At 39.3% G+C, this 20,074-nt stretch overlaps 3 non-coding genes across 3 annotated transcripts; all 3 read left to right on the plus strand.

Moving 5' to 3' along the window:
• Positions 1 to 3,747: 3,747 nt before the first annotated feature.
• TRNAS-ACU (transfer RNA serine (anticodon ACU)) lies at positions 3,748 to 3,821 on the plus strand. The gene has a single exon. It is a non-coding gene; the product is annotated as a tRNA-Ser (tRNA).
• A 1,074-nt stretch (positions 3,822 to 4,895) lies between these two features.
• Positions 4,896 to 4,969, plus strand: TRNAS-ACU (transfer RNA serine (anticodon ACU)). The gene has a single exon. It is a non-coding gene; the product is annotated as a tRNA-Ser (tRNA).
• Positions 4,970 to 17,246: 12,277 nt separating this feature from the next.
• TRNAY-AUA (transfer RNA tyrosine (anticodon AUA)) lies at positions 17,247 to 17,320 on the plus strand. The gene has a single exon. It is a non-coding gene; the product is annotated as a tRNA-Tyr (tRNA).
• Positions 17,321 to 20,074: the final 2,754 nt, after the last annotated feature.

A 20,074-nucleotide genomic window follows, 5' to 3' on the forward strand; every position in this document is an offset into this window, starting at 1 on the left:
TGCCTACCTCTGGGTTATGGGCCCAGCATGCTTCCATTGCAGTACTCTGCTGCACATATAAGTGCAAGAGATCCTGAAGCACTCACTCATCATGGGAAAGTACCAATGTGTTTCTTCGTTGGTTGATGGAAGAAACATCTTACAAAAACTCTCCAGATTATTGACTTTTTAAAGTTTTTCTAGGAAACGTTCTAGATGTATGCTTATTAGCCTTTGTCAGTATGTGATTTTTACAAAGTGTCTCTGTGGCGCAATTGGTTAGTGTGTCTGGCTACTAACCAAAAGGTTGATGATTCAATCCCACCCAGGGACGTAATTGACCTTGTTATCAGATTTTGGTGATCTTTAAGTAGACAAGTCAAAATTTCAAACCCCCTGTTATGGTGTAGGGTACCTGGCCTTCTCTGATGTAATCAGAGTTAGATTTGATTCAAGGATTTTATAAAAACAGATAGGAAGCACAATTTAGCAGTGGGTTGCAGAGAAAAAGAAATATGCTGGCAAAAAAAATCCAATTGAGTGATTAAACAGCTCTTCATTTTCTGGCTTTATTTTTATGCTAACAAATTTGTTCTCTGAAAAGTGTCCACAAAGCCAAGTCTCTGATTAACACCTTTGTAGGGATGGTTTTTCACCTATTACTAAATTAAACTTGCTTCATTGGAAAGGCAGCAAGATGCATCCTCATTTCAATTTCTACTGAAATAATACAGGTTGACACCAGGAAACATTAACGCCACTGCATCCTTGCTGCTTTCTCATGTAGAAGTCTGTTTAATGTTAAAACAAGGTGATATCTAATTAGCACACAGGTAAGGAATTAAGAAAATCTTTATTTAAGGGTGAAGATGTTTCTCACAAAATCGTTGCCCCAATGCATCATTGAAATTCAAGCTGGAAAGATGATTTTAATATATCACTTGTACATTTTGTATTGCTCTTCTGGTGACAATGTAGTTTGTTTTTGTCAATTACCCTTTTAATAATAGGGTAAAGAAAATTAAGTGGATTTTTTAAAGAAAACTATACTGTCAATATACTATTCAAACAAATTAAAATGGTAAAAGTTATTGTACTTCAAGTAAAAATAAAAGAGCAAAAATATCAATCCCAGTTTTGATTACTTAAATTAACAAAAAAAATGCATATAGCAAAGGATAGTTTCAATCTGCCTACCGCTGGGTTATGGGCCCAGCATGCTTCCATTGCTGTACTCTGCTGCACATGTAAGTGCAAGAGATCCTGAAGCACTCACTCATCATGGGAAAGTACCAATGTGTTTCTTCGTTGGTTGATGGAAGAAACATCTTACAAAAACTCTCCAGATTATTGACTTTTTTAAAATTTTTCAAGGAAACGTTTTAGATGAATGCTTATTAGCCTTTGTCAGTATGGACTTTTGCAAAGTGTCTCTGTTGCGCAATCAGTTAGTGTGTATGGCTATTAACCAAAAGGTTGGTGGTTCAATCCCACCCAGGGACGTAATTGACCTTGTTATCAGATTTTGGTGATCTTTAAGTAGACAAGACAAAATTTCAAACCCCCTCTTATGGTGTAGGGTACCTGGCCTTCTCTGATGTAATCAGAGTTAGATTTGATTCAGTGATTTTATAAAAACAGCTAGGAAGCACAATTTAGCAGTGGGTTGCAGAGAAAAAGAAATATGCTGGCAAAAAAATCCAATTGAGTGATTAAACAGCTCTTAATTTTCTGGCTTTATTTTTATGCTAACAAATTTGTTCTCTGAAAAGTTTCCACAAAGCCAAGTCTCTGATTAACACCTTTGTAAGGATGGTTTTTCACCTATTACTAAATTAAACTTGCTTCATTGGAAAGGCAGCAAGATGCATCCTCATTTCAATGTCTACTGAAATAATACAGGTTGACACCAGGAAACATTAACGCCACTGCATCCTTGCTGCTTTCTCATGTGGAAGTCTGTTTAATGTGAAAACAAGGTGATATCTAATTAGCACACAGGTAAGGAATTAAGAAAATCTTTATTTAAGGGTGAAAATGTTTCTCACAAAATCGTTGCCCCAATGCATCATTGAAATTCAAGCTGGAAAGATGATTTTAATATATCACTTGTACATTTTGTATTGCTCTTCTGGTGACAATGTAGTTTGTTTTTGTCAATTACCATTTTAATAATAGGGTAAAGAAAATTAAGTGGATTTTTAAAAGAAAACAATACTTTCAATATACTATTAAAACAAATTAAAATGGTAAAAGTTATTGTACTTTAATGAAAAATAAAAGAGCAAAAATATCAATCCCAGTTTTGGATTACTTTAATTAACAAAAAAAATGCATATAGCAGAGGATAGTTTTAATCTGCCTACCTCTGGGTTATGGGCCCAGCATGCTTCCATTGCAGTACTCTGCTGCACATGTAAGTGCAAGAGATCCTGAAGCACTCACTCATCATGGGAAAGTACCAATGTGTTTCTTTGTTGGTTGATGGAAGAAACATCTTACAAAAACTCTCCAGATTATTGACTTTTTAAAGTTTTTCTAGGAAACGTTCTAGATGTATGCTTATTAGCCTTTGTCAGTATGCACTTTTGCAAAGTGTCTTTGTGGCGCAATCAGTTAGTGTGCACGGCTATTAACCAAAAGGTTGGTAGTTCAATCCCACCCAGGGACGTAATTGACCTTGTTATCAGATTTTGGTGATCTTTAAGTAGACAAGTCAAAATTTCAAATCCCCCTGTTCTGGTGTAGGGTACCTGGCCTTCTCTGATGTAATCAGAGTTAGATTTGATTCATTGATTTTATAAAAACAGCTAGGAAGCACAATTTAGCAGTGGGTTGCAGAGAAAAAGAAATATGCTGGCAAAAAAAATCCAATTGAGTGATTAAACAGCTCTTCATTTTCTGGCTTTATTTTTATGCTAACAAATTTGTTCTCTGAAAAGTGTCCACAAAGCCAAGTCTCTGATTAACACCTTTGTAGGGATGGTTTTTCACCTATTACTAAATTAAACTTGCTTCATTGGAAAGGCAGCAAGATGCATCCTCATTTCAATGTCTACTGAAATAATACAGGTTGACACCAGGAAACATTAACGCCACTGCATCCTTGCTGCTTTCTCATGTGGAAGTCTGTTTAATGTGAAAACAAGGTGATATCTAATTAGCACACAGGTAAGGAATTAAGAAAATCTTTATTTAAGGGTGAAAATGTTTCTCACAAAATCGTTGCCCCAATGCATCATTGAAATTCAAGCTGGAAAGATGATTTTAATATATCACTTGTACATTTTGTATTGCTCTTCTGGTGACAATGTAGTTTGTTTTTGTCAATTACCCTTTTAATAATAGGGTAAAGAAAATTAAGTGGATTTTTTAAAGAAAACTATACTGTGAATATACTATTCAAACAAATTAAAATGGTAAAAGTTATTGTACTTCAAGTAAAAATAAAAGAGCCAAAATATCAATCCCAGTTTGATTACTTAAATTAACAAAAAAAAAATGCATATAGCAAAGGATAGTTTCAATCTGCCTACCGCTGGGTTATGGGCCCAGCATGCTTCCATTGCTGTACTCTGCTGCACATGTAAGTGCAAGAGATCCTGAAGCACTCAGTCATCATGGGAAAGTACCAATGTGTTTCTTCGTTGGTTGATGGAAGAAACATCTTACAAAAACTCTCCAGATTATTGACTTTTTAAAGTTTTTCTAGGAAACGTTCTAGATGTATGCTTATTAGCCTTTGTCAGTACACACTTTTTACAAAGTGTCTCTGTGGCGCAATCGGTTAGTGTGTCTGGCTACTAACCAAAAGGTTGGTGGTTCAATCCCACCCAGGGACGTAATTGACCTTGTTATCAGATTTTGGTGATCTTTAAGTAGACAAGTCAAAATTTCAACCCCCCCTCTTATGGTGTAGGGTACCTGGCCTTCTCTGATGTAATCAGAGTTAGATTTGATTCAGTGATTTTATAAAAACAGCTAGGAAGCACAATTTAGCAGTGGGTTACAGAGAAAAAGAAATATGCTGGCAAAAAAATCCAATTGAGTGATTAAACAGCTCTTCATTTTCTGGCTTTATTTTTATGCTAACAAATTTGTTCTCTGAAAAGTGTCCACAAAGCCAAGTCTCTGATTAACACCTTTGTAAGGATGGTTTTTCACCTATTACTAAATTAAACTTGCTTCATTGGAAAGGCAGCAAGATGCATCCTCATTTCAATTTCTACTGAAATAATACAGGTTGACACCAGGAAACATTAACGCCACGTGGAAGTCTGTTTAATGTGAAAACAAGGTGATATCTAATTAGCACACAGGTAAGGAATTAAGAAAATCTTTATTTAAGGGTGAAAATGTTTCTCACAAAATCGTTGCCCCAATGCATCATTGAAATTCAAGCTGGAAAGATGATTTTAATATATCACTTGTACATTTTGTATTGCTCTTCTGGTGACAATGTAGTTTGTTTTTGTCAATTACCATTTTAATAATAGGGTAAAGAAAATTAAGTGGATTTTTAAAAGAAAACAATACTTTCAATATACTATTAAAACAAATTAAAATGGTAAAAGTTATTGTACTTTAATGAAAAATAAAAGAGCAAAAATATCAATCCCAGTTTTGGATTACTTTAATTAACAAAAAAAATGCATATAGCAGAGGATAGTTTTAATCTGCCTACCTCTGGGTTATGGGCCCAGCATGCTTCCATTGCAGTACTCTGCTGCACATGTAAGTGCAAGAGATCCTGAAGCACTCACTCATCATGGGAAAGTACCAATGTGTTTCTTCGTTGGTGGATGGAAGAAACATCTTACAAAAACTCTCCAGATTATTGACTTTTTAAAGTTTTTCTAGGAAACGTTCTAGATTAATGCTTATTAGCCTTTGTCAGTATGTACTTTTTGCAAAGTGTCTCTGTGGCGCAATCGGTTAGTGTGTCTGGCTACTAACCAAAAGGTTGGTGGTTCAATCCCACCCAGGGACATAATTGACATTGTGATCAGGTTTTGGTGATATTTAAGTAGACAAGTCAAAGTTTCAAACCCCCTCTTTTGGTGTAGGGTACCTGGCCTTCTCTGATGTAATCGGAGTTAGATTTGATTCAGTGATTTTATAAAAAACAGCTAGGAAGCACAATTTAGCAATGGGTTGCAGAGAAAAAAATATGCTGGTAGAAAAATCCAATTGAGTGATTAAACAGCTCTTCATTTTCTGCCTTTATTTTTATGCTAACAAATTTGTTCTCTGAAAAGTGTCCACAAAGCCAAGTCTCTGATTAACACCTTTGTAAGGATGGTTTTTCACCTATTACTAAATTAAACTTGCTTCATTGGAAAGGCAGCAAGATGCATCCTCATTTCAATGTCTACTGAAATAATACAGGTTGACACCAGGAAACATTAACACCACTGCATCCTTGCTGCTTTCTCATGTAGAAGTCTGTTTTATGTGAAAACAAGGTGACATGTAATTAGCACACAGGTAAGGAATTAAGAAAATCTTTATTTAAGGGTGAAGATGTTTCTCACAAAATCGTTGCCCCAATGCATCATTGAAATTCAAGCTGGAAAGATGATTTTAATATATCACTTGTACATTTTGTATTGCTCTTCTGGTGACAATGTAGTTTGTTTTTGTCAATTACCCTTTTAATAATAGGGTAAAGAAAATTAAGTGGATTTTTTAAAGAAAACTATACTGTCAATATACTATTAAAACAAATTAAAATGGTAAAAGTTATTGTACTTTAAGTAAAAATAAAAGAGCAAAAATATCAATCCCAGTTTTGATTACTTAAATTAACAAAAAAAAATGCATATAGCAAAGGATAGTTTCAATTAGAGATGAGCGCCTGAAATTTTTCAGGTTTTGTGTTTTGGTTTTGGGTTCGGTTCCGCGGCCGTGTTTTGGGTTCGACCGCGTTTTGGCAAAACCTCACCGAATTTTTTTTGTCGGATTCGGGTGTGTTTTGGATTCGGGTGTTTTTTTCAAAAAACCCTAAAAAACAGCTTAAATCATAGAATTTGGGGGTCATTTTGATCCCATATTATTATTAACCTCAAAAACCATAATTTCCACTCATTTTCAGTCTATTCTGAATACCTCACACCTCACAATATTATTTTTAGTCCTAAAATTTGCACCAAGGTCGCTGGATGACTAAGCTAAGCGACACTAGTGGCCGACACAAACACCTGGCCCATCTAGGAGTGGCACTGCAGTGTCACGCAGGATGTCCCTTCCAAAAAACCCTCCCCAATCAGCACATGATGCAAAGAAAAAAAGAGGCGCAATGAGGTAGCTGACTGTGTGAGTAAGATAAGCGACCCTAGTGGCCGACACAAACACCGGGCCCATTTAGGAGTGGCACTGCAGTGTCACGCAGGATGTCCCTTCCAAAAAACCCTCCCCAATCAGCACATGACGCAAAGAAAAAAAGAGGCGCAATGAGGTAGCTGACTGTGTGAGTAAGATTAGCGACCCTAGTGGCCGACACAAACACCGGGCCCATTTAGGAGTGGCACTGCAGTGTCACGCAGGATGTCCCTTCCAAAAAACCCTCCCCAATCAGCACATGACGCAAAGAAAAAAAGAGGCGCAATGAGGTAGCTGACTGTGTGAGTAAGATTAGCGACCCTAGTGGCCGACACAAACACCGGGCCCATTTAGGAGTGGCACTGCAGTGTCACGCAGGATGTCCCTTCCAAAAAACCCTCCCCAATCAGCACATGACGCAAAGAAAAAAAGAGGCGCAATGAGGTAGCTGACTGTGTGAGTAAGATTAGCGACCCTAGTGGCCGACACAAACACCGGGCCCATTTAGGAGTGGCACTGCAGTGTCACGCAGGATGTCCCTTCCAAAAAACCCTCCCCAATCAGCACATGACGCAAAGAAAAAAAGAGGCGCAATGAGGTAGCTGACTGTGTGAGTAAGATTAGCGACCCTAGTGGCCGACACAAACACCGGGCCCATTTAGGAGTGGCACTGCAGTGTCACGCAGGATGTCCCTTCCAAAAAAACCCTCCCCAATCAGCACATGACGCAAAGAAAAAAAGAGGCGCAATGAGGTAGCTTACTGTGTGAGTAAGATTAGCGACCCTAGTGGCCGACACAAACACCGGGCCCATTTAGGAGTGGCACTGCAGTGTCACGCAGGATGTCCCTTCCAAAAAACCCTCCCCAATCAGCACATGACGCAAAGAAAAAAAGAGGCGCAATGAGGTAGCTGACTGTGTGAGTAAGATTAGCGACCCTAGTGGCCGACACAAACACCGGGCCCATTTAGGAGTGGCACTGCAGTGTCACGCAGGATGTCCCTTCCAAAAAACCCTCCCCAATCAGCACATGACGCAAAGAAAAAAAGAGGCGCAATGAGGTAGCTGACTGTGTGAGTAAGATTAGCGACCCTAGTGGCCGACACAAACACCGGGCCCATTTAGGAGTGGCACTGCAGTGTCACGCAGGATGTCCCTTCCAAAAAACCCTCCCCAAACAGCACATGACGCAAAGAAAAATAAAAGAAAAAAGAGGTGCAAGATGGAATTGTCCTTGGGCCCTCCCACCCACCCTTATGTTGTATAAACAAAACAGGACATGCACACTTTAACCAACCCATCATTTCAGTGACAGGGTCTGCCACACGACTGTGACTGATATGACGGGTTGGTTTGGACCCCCCCCAAAAAAGAAGCAATTAATCTCTCCTTGCACAAACTGGCTCTACAGAGGCAAGATGTCCACCTCATCATCACCCTCCGATATATCACCGTGTACATCCCCCTCCTCACAGATTATCAATTCGTCCCCACTGGAATCCACCATCTCAGCTCCCTGTGTACTTTGTGGAGGCAATTGCTGCTGGTCAATGTCTCCGCGGAGGAATTGATTATAATTCATTTTAATGAACATCATCTTCTCCACATTTTCTGGATGTAACCTCGTACGCCGATTGCTGACAAGGTGAGCGGCGGCACTAAACACTCTTTCGGAGTACACACTTGTGGGAGGGCAACTTAGGTAGAATAAAGCCAGTTTGTGCAATGGCCTCCAAATTGCCTCTTTTTCCTGCCAGTATAAGTATGGACTGTGTGACGTGCCTACTTGGATGCGGTCACTCATATAATCCTCCACCATTCTTTCAATGGTGAGAGAATCATATGCAGTGACAGTAGACGACATGTCCGTAATCGTTGTCAGGTCCTTCAGTCCGGACCAGATGTCAGCATCAGCAGTCGCTCCAGACTGCCCTGCATCACCGCCAGCGGGTGGGCTCGGAATTCTGAGCCTTTTCCTCGCACCCCCAGTTGCGGGAGAATGTGAAGGAGGAGATGTTGACAGGTCGCGTTCCGCTTGACTTGACAATTTTCTCACCAGCAGGTCTTTCAACCCCAGTAGACTTGTGTCTGCCGGAAAGAGAGATCCAAGGTAGGCTTTAAATCTAGGATCGAGCACGGTGGCCAAAATGTAGTGCTCTGATTTCAACAGATTGACCACCCGTGAATCCTTGTTAAGCGAATTAAGGGCTCCATCCACAAGTCCCACATGCCTAGCGGAATCGCTCCGTGTTAGCTCCTCCTTCAATGTCTCCAGCTTCTTCTGCAAAAGCCTGATGAGGGGAATGACCTGACTCAGGCTGGCAGTGTCTGAACTGACTTCACGTGTGGCAAGTTCAAAGGGCATCAGAACCTTGCACAACGTTGAAATCATTCTCCACTGCGCTTGAGACAGGTGCATTCCACCTCCTATATCGTGCTCAATTGTATAGGCTTGAATGGCCTTTTGCTGCTCCTCCAACCTCTGAAGCATATAGAGGGTTGAATTCCACCTCGTTACCACTTCTTGCTTCAGATGATGGCAGGGCAGGTTCAGTAGTTTTTGGTGGTGCTCCAGTCTTCTGTACGTGGTGCCTGTACGCCGAAAGTGTCCCGCAATTTTTCTGGCCACCGACAGCATCTCTTGCACGCCCCTGTCGTTTTTTAAATAATTCTGCACCACCAAATTCAAGGTATGTGCAAAACATGGGACGTGCTGGAATTTGCCCATATTTAATGCACACACAATATTGCTGGCGTTGTCCGATGCCACAAATCCACAGGAGAGTCCAATTGGGGTAAGCCATTCCGCGATGATCTTTCTCAGTTGCCGTAAGAGGTTTTCAGCTGTGTGCGTATTCTGGAAACCGGTGATACAAAGCGTAGCCTGCCTAGGAAAGAGTTGGCGTTTGCGAGATGCTGCTACTGGTGCCGCCGCTGCTGTTCTTGCGGCGGGAGTCCATACATCTACCCAGTGGGCTGTCACAGTCATATAGTCCTGACCCTGCCCTGCTCCACTTGTCCACATGTCCGTGGTTAAGTGGACATTGGGTACAACTGCATTTTTTAGGACACTGGTGAGTCTTTTTCTGAGGTCTGTGTAAATTTTCGGTATCGCCTGCCTAGAGAAGTGGAACCTAGATGGTATTTGGTAACGGGGGCACACTGCCTCAATAAATTGTCTAGTTCCCTGTGAACTAACGGCGGATACCGGACGCACGTCTAACACCAACATAGTTGTCAAGGCCTCAGTTATCCGCTTTGCAGCAGGATGACTGCTGTGATATTTCATCTTCCTCGCAAAGGACTGTTGAACAGTCAATTGCTTACTGGAAGTAGTACAAGTGGGCTTACGACTTCCCCTCTGGGATGACCATCGACTCCCAGCAGCAACAACAGCAACGCCAGCAGCAGTAGGCGTTACACGCAAGGATGCATCGGAGGAATCCCAGGCAGGAGAGGACTCGTCAGAATTGCCAGTGACATGGCCTGCAGGACTATTGGCATTCCTGGGGAAGGAGGAAATTGACACTGAGGGAGTTGGTGGGGTGGTTTGCGTGAGCTTGGTTACAAGAGGAAGGGATTTACTGGTCAGTGGACTGCTTCCGCTGTCACCCAAAGTTTTTGAACTTGTCACTGACTTATTATGAATGCGCTGCAGGTGACGTATAAGGGAGGATGTTCCGAGGTGGTTAACGTCCTTACCCCTACTTATTACAGCTTGACAAAGGGAACACACGGCTTGACACCTGTTGTCCGCATTTCTGTTAAAATAGTTCCACACCGAAGAGCTGATTTTTTTGGTATTTTCACCAGGCATGTCAACGGCCATATTCCTCCCACGGACAACAGGTGTCTCCCCGGGTGCCTGACTTAAACAAAACACCTCACCATCAGAATCCTCCTGGTCAATTTCCTCCCCAGCGCCAGCAACACCCATATCCTCCTCATCCTAGTGTACTTCAACACTGACATCTTCAATCTGACTATCAGGAACTGGACTGCGGGTGCTCCTTCCAGCACTTGCAGGGGGCGTGCAAATGGTGGAAGGCGCATGCTCTTCACGTCCAGTGTTGGGAAGGTCAGGCATCGCAACCGACACAATTGGACTCTCCTTGTGGATTTGGGATTTCGAAGAACGCACAGTTCTTTGCGGTGCTACTGCTTTTGCCAGCTTGAGTCTTTTCATTTTTCTAGCGAGAGGCTGAGTGCCTCCATCCTCATGTGAAGCTGAACCACTAGCCATGAACATAGGCCAGGGCCTCAGCCGTTCCTTGCCACTCCGTGTGGTAAATGGCATATTGGCAAGTTTACGCTTCTCCTCCGACAATTTTATTTTAGGTTTTGGAGTCCTTTTTTTACTGATATTTGGTGTTTTGGATTTGACATGCTCTGTACTATGACATTGGGCATCGGCCTTGGCAGACGACGTTGCTGGCATTTCATCGTCTCGGCCATGACTAGTGGCAGCAGCTTCAGCACGAGGTGGAAGTGGATCTTGATCTTTCCCTAATTTTGGAACCTCAACATTTTTGTTCTCCATATTTTAATAGGCACAACTAAAAGGCACCTCAGGTAAACAATGGAGATGGATGGATACTAGTATACAATTATGGACGGACTGCCGAGTGCCGACACAGAGGTAGCTACAGCCGTGAACTACCGTACTGTGTCTGCTGCTAATATAGACTGGTTGATAAAGAGATGTCGTAGTATGTATGTATGAAGAAGAAAGAAAAAAAAACCACGGTTAGGTGGTATACAATTATGGACGGACTGCCGAGTGCCGACACAGAGGTAGCCACAGCCGTGAACTACCGTACTGTACTGTGTCTGCTGCTAATATAGACTGGTTGATAAAGAGATGTCGTAGTATGTATGTATAAAGAAGAAAGAAAAAAAAACCACGGTTAGGTGGTATACAATTATGGACGGACTGCCGAGTGCCGACACAGAGGTAGCCACAGCCGTGAACTACCGTACTGTACTGTGTCTGCTGCTAATATAGACTGGTTGATAAAGAGATGTCGTAGTATGTATGTATGAAGAAGAAAGAAAAAAAAAACACGGTTAGGTGGTATACAATTATGGACGGACTGCCGAGTGCCGACACAGAGGTAGCCACAGCCGTGAACTACCGTACTGTACTGTGTCTGCTGCTAATATAGACTGGTTGATAAAGAGATGTCGTAGTATGTATGTATGAAGAAGAAAGAAAAAAAAACCACGGTTAGGTGGTATACAATTATGGACGGACTGCCGAGTGCCGACACAGAGGTAGCCACAGCCGTGAACTACCGTACTGTACTGTGTCTGCTGCTAATATAGACTGGTTGATAAAGAGATGTCGTAGTATGTATGTATAAAGAAGAAAGAAAAAAAAACCACGGTTAGGTGGTATACAATTATGGACGGACTGCCGAGTGCCGACACAGAGGTAGCCACAGCCGTGAACTACCGTACTGTACTGTGTCTGCTGCTAATATAGACTGGTTGATATAGAGATGTCGTAGTATGTATGTATGAAGAAGAAAGAAAAAAAAACCACGGTTAGGTGGTATACAATTATGGACGGACTGCCGAGTGCCGACACAGAGGTAGCCACAGCCGTGAACTACCGTACTGTACTGTGTCTGCTGCTAATATAGACTGGTTGATAAAGAGATGTCGTAGTATGTATGTATGAAGAAGAAAGAAAAAAAAACCACGGTTAGGTGGTATACAATTATGGACGGACTGCCGAGTGCCGACACAGAGGTAGCCACAGCCGTTAACTACCGTACTGTACTGTGTCTGCTGCTAATATAGACTGGTTGATAAAGAGATGTAGTAGTATGTATGTATAAAGAAGAAAGAAAAAAAAAACCACGGGTAGGTGGTATACAATTATGGATGGACTGCCGAGTGCCGACACAGAGGTAGCTACAGCCGTGAACTACCGTACTGTGTCTGCTGCGACTGGATGATAAATAATGATATAAAAAATATATATATATCACTACTGCAGCCGGACAGGTATATATATTATATAATGACGGACCTGCTGGACACTGTCTGTCAGCAGAATGAGTTTTTTATTGAATAAAAAAAAAAACACCACACAAGTGAAGTCACACGACGAGTGTTTAACTTTTTCAGGCAATCACAATATAGTATACTACTAACTATACTGGTGGTCAGTGTGGTCAGGTCACTGGTCAGTCACACTGGCAGTGGCACTCCTGCAGCAAAAGTGTGCACTGTTTAATTTTAATATAATATGTACTCCTGGCTCCTGCTATAACCTATAACTGGCACTGCAGTGCTCCCCAGTCTCCCCCACAATTATAAGCTGTGTGAGCTGAGCACAGTCAGATATATAATATATATATACATAGATGATGCAGCACACTGGGCTGAGCAGTGCACACAGATATGGTATGTGACTGTCTTGTACTCCTGGCTCCTGCTATAACCTATAACTGGCACTGCAGTGCTCCCCAGTCTCCCCCACAATTATAAGCTGTGTGAGCTGAGCACAGTCAGATATATATACATAGATGATGCAGGCATGCAGCACACTGGGCTGAGCAGTGCACACAGATATGGTATGTGACTGAGTCACTGTGTGTACCGTTTTTTTCAGGCAGAGAACGGATATATTAAATAAAACAACTGCACTGCTGGTGGTCACTGTGGTCAGTCACTAAACTCTGCACTCTCTTCTACAGTATCAGCCTCAGGTCAATCTCTCTCTCTCTCTCCTAATCTAAATGGAGAGGACGCCAGCCACGTCCTCTCCCTATCAATCTCAATGCACGTGTGAAAATGGCGGCGACGCGCGGCTCCTTATATAGAATCCGAGTCTCGCGAGAATCCGACAGCGTCATGAGGGTGAAAATGTTTCTCACAAAATCGTTGCCCCAATGCATCATTGAAATTCAAGCTGGAAAGATGATTTTAATATATCACTTGTACATTTTGTATTGCTCTTCTGGTGACAATGTAGTTTGTTTTTGTCAATTACCATTTTAATAATAGGGTAAAGAAAATTAAGTGGATTTTTAAAAGAAAACAATACTTTCAATATACTATTAAAACAAATTAAAATGGTAAAAGTTATTGTACTTTAATGAAAAATAAAAGAGCAAAAATATCAATCCCAGTTTTGGATTACTTTAATTAACAAAAAAAATGCATATAGCAGAGGATAGTTTTAATCTGCTTACCTCTGGGTTATGGGCCCAGCATGCTTCCATTGCAATACTCTGCTGCACATGTAAGTGCAAGAGATCCTGAAGCACTCACTCATCATGGGAAAGTACCAATGTGTTTCTTCGTTGGTGGATGGAAGAAACATCTTACAAAAACTCTCCAGATTATTGACTTTTTAAAGTTTTTCTAGGAAACGTTTTAGATGAATGCTTATTAGCCTTTGTCAGTATGTACTTTTGCAAAGTGTCTCTGTGGCGCAATCAGTTAGTGTGTACGGCTATAAACCAAAAGGTTGGTGGTTCAATCCCACCCAGGGACGTAATTGACCATGTTATCAGATTTTGGTGATCTTTAAGTAGACAAGTCAAAATTTCAAATCCCCTCTTATGGTGTAGGGTACCTGGCCTTCTCTGATGTAATCAGAGTTAGATTTGATTCAGTGATTTTATAAAAACAGCTAGGAAGCACAATTTAGCAATGGGTTGCAGAGAAAAAAAATATGCTGGCAGAAAAATCCAATTGAGTGATTAAACAGCTCTTCATTTTCAGCCTTTATTTTTATGCTAACAAATTTGTTCTCTAAAAAGTGTCCACAAAGCCAAGTCTCTGATTAACACCTTTGTAGGGATGGTTTTTCACCTATAACTAAATTAAACTTGCTTCATTGGAAAGGCAGCAAGATGCATCCTCATTTCAATGTCTACAGAAATAATACAGGTTGACACCAGGAAACATTAACGCCACTGCATCCTTGCTGCTTTCTCATGAAGAAGTCTGTTTAATGTGAAAACAAGGTGATATCTAATTAGCACACAGGTAAGGAATTAAGAAAATCTTTATTTAAGGGTGAAGATGTTTCTCACAAAATCGTTGCCCCAATGCATCATTGAAATTCAAGCAGGAAAGATGATTTTAATATATCACTTGTACATTTTGTATTGCTCTTCTGGTGACAATGTAGTTTGTTTTTGTCAATTACCCTTTTAATAATAGGGTAAAGAAAATTAAGTGGATTTTTTAAAGAAAACTATACTGTCAATATACTATTAAAACAAATTAAAATGGTAAAAGTTATTGTACTTTAAGTAAAAATAAAAGAGCAAAAATATCAATCCCAGTTTTGATTACTTAAATTAACAAAAAAAAATGCATATAGCAAAGGATAGTTTCAATCTGCCTACCTCTGGGTTATGGGCCCAGCATGCTTCCATTGCAGTACTCTGCTGCACATGTAAGTGCAAGAGATCCTGAAGCACTCAGTCATCATGGGAAAGTACCAATGTGTTTCTTCGTTGGTTGATGGAAGAAACATCTTACAAAAACTCTCCAGATTATTGACTTTTTAAAGTTTTTCTAGGAAACGTTCTAGATGTATGCTTATTAGACTTTGTCAGTATGTACTTTTTGCAAAGTGTCTCTGTAGCGCAATCGGTTAGTGTGTCCGGCTACTAACCAAAAGGTTGGTGGTTCAATTCCAACCAGGGACGTAATTGACCTTGTTATCAGATTTTGGTGATCTTTAAGTAGACAAGTCAAAATTTCAAACCCCCTGTTATGGTGTAGGGTACCTGGCCTTCTCTGATGTAATCAGAGTTAGATTTGATTCAGTGATTTTATAAAAACAGCTAGGAAGCACACTTTAGCAGTGGGTTGCAGAGAAAAAGAAATATGCTGGCAAAAAAAATCCAATTGAGTGATTAAACAGCTCTTCATTTTCTGGCTTTATTTTTATGCTAACAAATTTGTTCTTTGAAAAGTGTCCACAAAGCCAAGTCTCTGATTAACACCTTTGTAGGGATGGTTTTTCACCTATTACTAAATTAAACTTGCTTCATTGGAAAGGCAGCAAGATACATCCTCATTTCAATGTGTACTGAAATAATACAGAATGACACCAGGAAACATTAACGCCACTGTGTCCTTGCTGCTTTCTCATGTGGAAGTCTGTTTAATGTGAAAACAAGGTGATATCTAATTAGCACACAGGTAAGGAATTAAGAAAATCTTTATTTAAGGGTGAAGATGTTTCTCACAAAATCGTTGCCCCAATGCATCATTGAAATTCAAGCTGGAAAGATGATTTTAATATATCACTTGTACATTTTGTATTGCTCTTCTGGTGACAATGTAGTTTGTTTTTGTCAATTACCATTTTAATAATAGGGTAAAGAAAATTAAGTGGATTTTTGAAAGAAAACAATACTGTCAATATACTATTAAAACAAATTAAAATGGTAAAAGTTATTGTACTTTAAGTAAAAATAAAAGAGCCAAAATATCAATCCCAGTTTTGGATTACTTTAATTAACAAAAAAAAATGCATATAGCAGAGGATAGTTTCAATCTGCCTACCGCTGGGTTATGGGCCCAGCATGCTTCCATTGCTGTACTCTGCTGCACATGTAAGTGCAAGAGATCCTGAAGCACTCACTCATCATGGGAAAGTACCAATGTGTTTCTTCGTTGATTGATGGAAGAAACATCTTACAAAAACTCTCCAGATTATTGACTTTTTAAAGTTTTTCTAGGAAACGTTCTAGATGTATGCTTATTAGCCTTTGTCAGTATGTAGTTTTTACAAAGTGTCTCTGTGGCGCAATCGGTTAGTGTGTCTGGCTACTAACCGAAAGGTTGGTGGTTCAATCCCAACCAGGGACGTAATTGACATTGTTATCAGATTTTGGTGATCTTTAAGTAGACAAGTCAAAATTTCAAACTCCCTGTTATGGTGTAGGGTACCTGGCCTTCTCTGATGTAATCAGAGTTAGATTTGATTCAGTGATTTTATAAAAACAGATAGGAAGCACAATTTAGCAGTGGGTTGCAGAGAAAAAGAAATATGCTGGCAAAAAAAAACCAATTGAGTGATTTAAACAGCTCTTCATTTTCTGGCTTTATTTTTATGCTAACAAATTTGTTCTCTGAAAAGTGTCCACAAAGCCAAGTCTCTGATTAACACCTTTGTAGGGATGGTTTTTCACCTATTACTAAATTAAACTTGCTTCATTGGAAAGGCAGCAAGATGCATCTTCATTTCAATGTCTACTGAAATAATACAGGTTGACACCAGGAAACATTACCGCCACTGCATCCTTGCTGCTTTCTCATGTAGAAGTCTGTTTAATGTGAAAACAAGGTGATATCTAATTAGCACACAGGTAAGGGATTAAGAAAATCTTTATTTAAGGGTGAAAATGTTTCTCACAAAATCGTTGCCCCAATGCATCATTGAAATTCAAGCTGGAAAGATGATTTTAATATATCACTTGTACATTTTGTATTGCTCTTCTGGTGACAATGTAGTTTGTTTTTGTCAATTACCATTTTATTAATAGGGTAAAGAAAATTAAGTGGATTTTTTAAAGAAAACTATACTGTCAATATACTATTAAAACAAATTTAAATGGTAAAAGTTATTGTACTTTAAGTAAAAATAAAAGAGCCAAAATATCAATCCCAGTTTTGGATTACTTTAATTAACAAAAAAAAATGCATATAGCAGAGGATAGTTTCAATCTGCCTACCGCTGGGTTATGGGCCCAGCATGCTTCCATTGCTGTACTCTGCTGCACATGTAAGTGCAAGAGATCCTGAAGCACTCACTCATCATGGGAAAGTACCAATGTGTTTCTTCGTTGGTTGATGGAAGAAACATCTTACAAAAACTCTCCAGATTATTGACTTTTTAAAGTTTTTCTAGGAAACGTTTTAGATGAATGCTTATTAGCCTTTGTCAGTATAGACTTTTGCAAAGTGTCTCTGTGGCGCAATTGGTTAGTGTGTACGGCTATAAACCAAAAGGTTGGTGGTTCAATCCCACCCAGGGACGTAATTGACCTTGTTATCAGATTTTGGTGATCTTTAAGTAGACAAGTCAAAATTTCAAACCCCCTCTTATGGTGTAGGGTACCTGGCCTTCTCTGATGTAATCAAAGTTAGATTTGATTCAGTGATTTTATAAAAACAGCTAGGAAGCACAATTTAGCAGTGGGTTGCAGAGAAAAAGAAATATGCTGGTAAAAAAATCCAATTGAGTGATTAAACAGCTCTTAATTTTCTGGCTTTATTTTTATGCTAACAAATTTGTTCTCTGAAAAGTGTCCACAAAGCCAAGTCTCTGATTAACACCTTTGTAGGGATGGTTTTTCACCTATTACTAAATTAAATTTGCTTCATTGGAAAGGCAGCAAGATGCATCCTCATTTCAATGTCTACTTAAATAATACGGGTTGACACCAGGAAACATTAACGCCACTGCATCCTTGCTGCTTTCTCATGTGGAAGTCTGTTTAATGTGAAAACAAGGTGATATCTAATTAGCACACAGGTAAGGAATTAAGAAAATCTTTATTTAAGGGTGAAAATGTTTCTCACAAAATCGTTGCCCCAATGCATCATTGAAATTCAAGCTGGAAAGATGATTTTAATATATCACTTGTACATTTTGTATTGCTCTTCTGGTGACAATGTAGTTTGTTTTTGTCAATTACCATTTTAATAATAGGGTAAAGAAAATTAAGTGGATTTTTAAAAGAAAACAATACTTTCAATATACTATTAAAACAAATTAAAATGGTAAAAGTTATTGTACTTTAATGAAAAATAAAAGAGCAAAAATATCAATCCCAGTTTTGGATTACTTTAATTAACAAAAAAAATGCATATAGCAGAGGATAGTTTTAATCTGCTTACCTCTGGGTTATGGGCCCAGCATGCTTCCATTGCAATACTCTGCTGCACATGTAAGTGCAAGAGATCCTGAAGCACTCACTCATCATGGGAAAGTACCAATGTGTTTCTTCGTTGGTGGATGGAAGAAACATCTTACAAAAACTCTCCAGATTATTGACTTTTTAAAGTTTTTCTAGGAAACGTTTTAGATGAATGCTTATTAGCCTTTGTCAGTATGTACTTTTGCAAAGTGTCTCTGTGGCGCAATCAGTTAGTGTGTACGGCTATAAACCAAAAGGTTGGTGGTTCAATCCCACCCAGGGACGTAATTGACCATGTTATCAGATTTTGGTGATCTTTAAGTAGACAAGTCAAAATTTCAAATCCCCTCTTATGGTGTAGGGTACCTGGCCTTCTCTGATGTAATCAGAGTTAGATTTGATTCAGTGATTTTATAAAAACAGCTAGGAAGCACAATTTAGCAATGGGTTGCAGAGAAAAAAAATATGCTGGCAGAAAAATCCAATTGAGTGATTAAACAGCTCTTCATTTTCAGCCTTTATTTTTATGCTAACAAATTTGTTCTCTAAAAAGTGTCCACAAAGCCAAGTCTCTGATTAACACCTTTGTAGGGATGGTTTTTCACCTATAACTAAATTAAACTTGCTTCATTGGAAAGGCAGCAAGATGCATCCTCATTTCAATGTCTACAGAAATAATACAGGTTGACACCAGGAAACATTAACGCCACTGCATCCTTGCTGCTTTCTCATGAAGAAGTCTGTTTAATGTGAAAACAAGGTGATATCTAATTAGCACACAGGTAAGGAATTAAGAAAATCTTTATTTAAGGGTGAAGATGTTTCTCACAAAATCGTTGCCCCAATGCATCATTGAAATTCAAGCAGGAAAGATGATTTTAATATATCACTTGTACATTTTGTATTGCTCTTCTGGTGACAATGTAGTTTGTTTTTGTCAATTACCCTTTTAATAATAGGGTAAAGAAAATTAAGTGGATTTTTTAAAGAAAACTATACTGTCAATATACTATTAAAACAAATTAAAATGGTAAAAGTTATTGTACTTTAAGTAAAAATAAAAGAGCAAAAATATCAATCCCAGTTTTGATTACTTAAATTAACAAAAAAAAATGCATATAGCAAAGGATAGTTTCAATCTGCCTACCTCTGGGTTATGGGCCCAGCATGCTTCCATTGCAGTACTCTGCTGCACATGTAAGTGCAAGAGATCCTGAAGCACTCAGTCATCATGGGAAAGTACCAATGTGTTTCTTCGTTGGTTGATGGAAGAAACATCTTACAAAAACTCTCCAGATTATTGACTTTTTAAAGTTTTTCTAGGAAACGTTCTAGATGTATGCTTATTAGACTTTGTCAGTATGTACTTTTTGCAAAGTGTCTCTGTAGCGCAATCGGTTAGTGTGTCCGGCTACTAACCAAAAGGTTGGTGGTTCAATTCCAACCAGGGACGTAATTGACCTTGTTATCAGATTTTGGTGATCTTTAAGTAGACAAGTCAAAATTTCAAACCCCCTGTTATGGTGTAGGGTACCTGGCCTTCTCTGATGTAATCAGAGTTAGATTTGATTCAGTGATTTTATAAAAACAGCTAGGAAGCACACTTTAGCAGTGGGTTGCAGAGAAAAAGAAATATGCTGGCAAAAAAAATCCAATTGAGTGATTAAACAGCTCTTCATTTTCTGGCTTTATTTTTATGCTAACAAATTTGTTCTTTGAAAAGTGTCCACAAAGCCAAGTCTCTGATTAACACCTTTGTAGGGATGGTTTTTCACCTATTACTAAATTAAACTTGCTTCATTGGAAAGGCAGCAAGATACATCCTCATTTCAATGTGTACTGAAATAATACAGAATGACACCAGGAAACAT

Source organism: Pseudophryne corroboree, unplaced genomic scaffold (genome assembly GCF_028390025.1).
Source record: "Pseudophryne corroboree isolate aPseCor3 unplaced genomic scaffold, aPseCor3.hap2 scaffold_1128, whole genome shotgun sequence".
Classification (NCBI taxonomy): Eukaryota; Metazoa; Chordata; class Amphibia; order Anura; family Myobatrachidae; genus Pseudophryne; species Pseudophryne corroboree.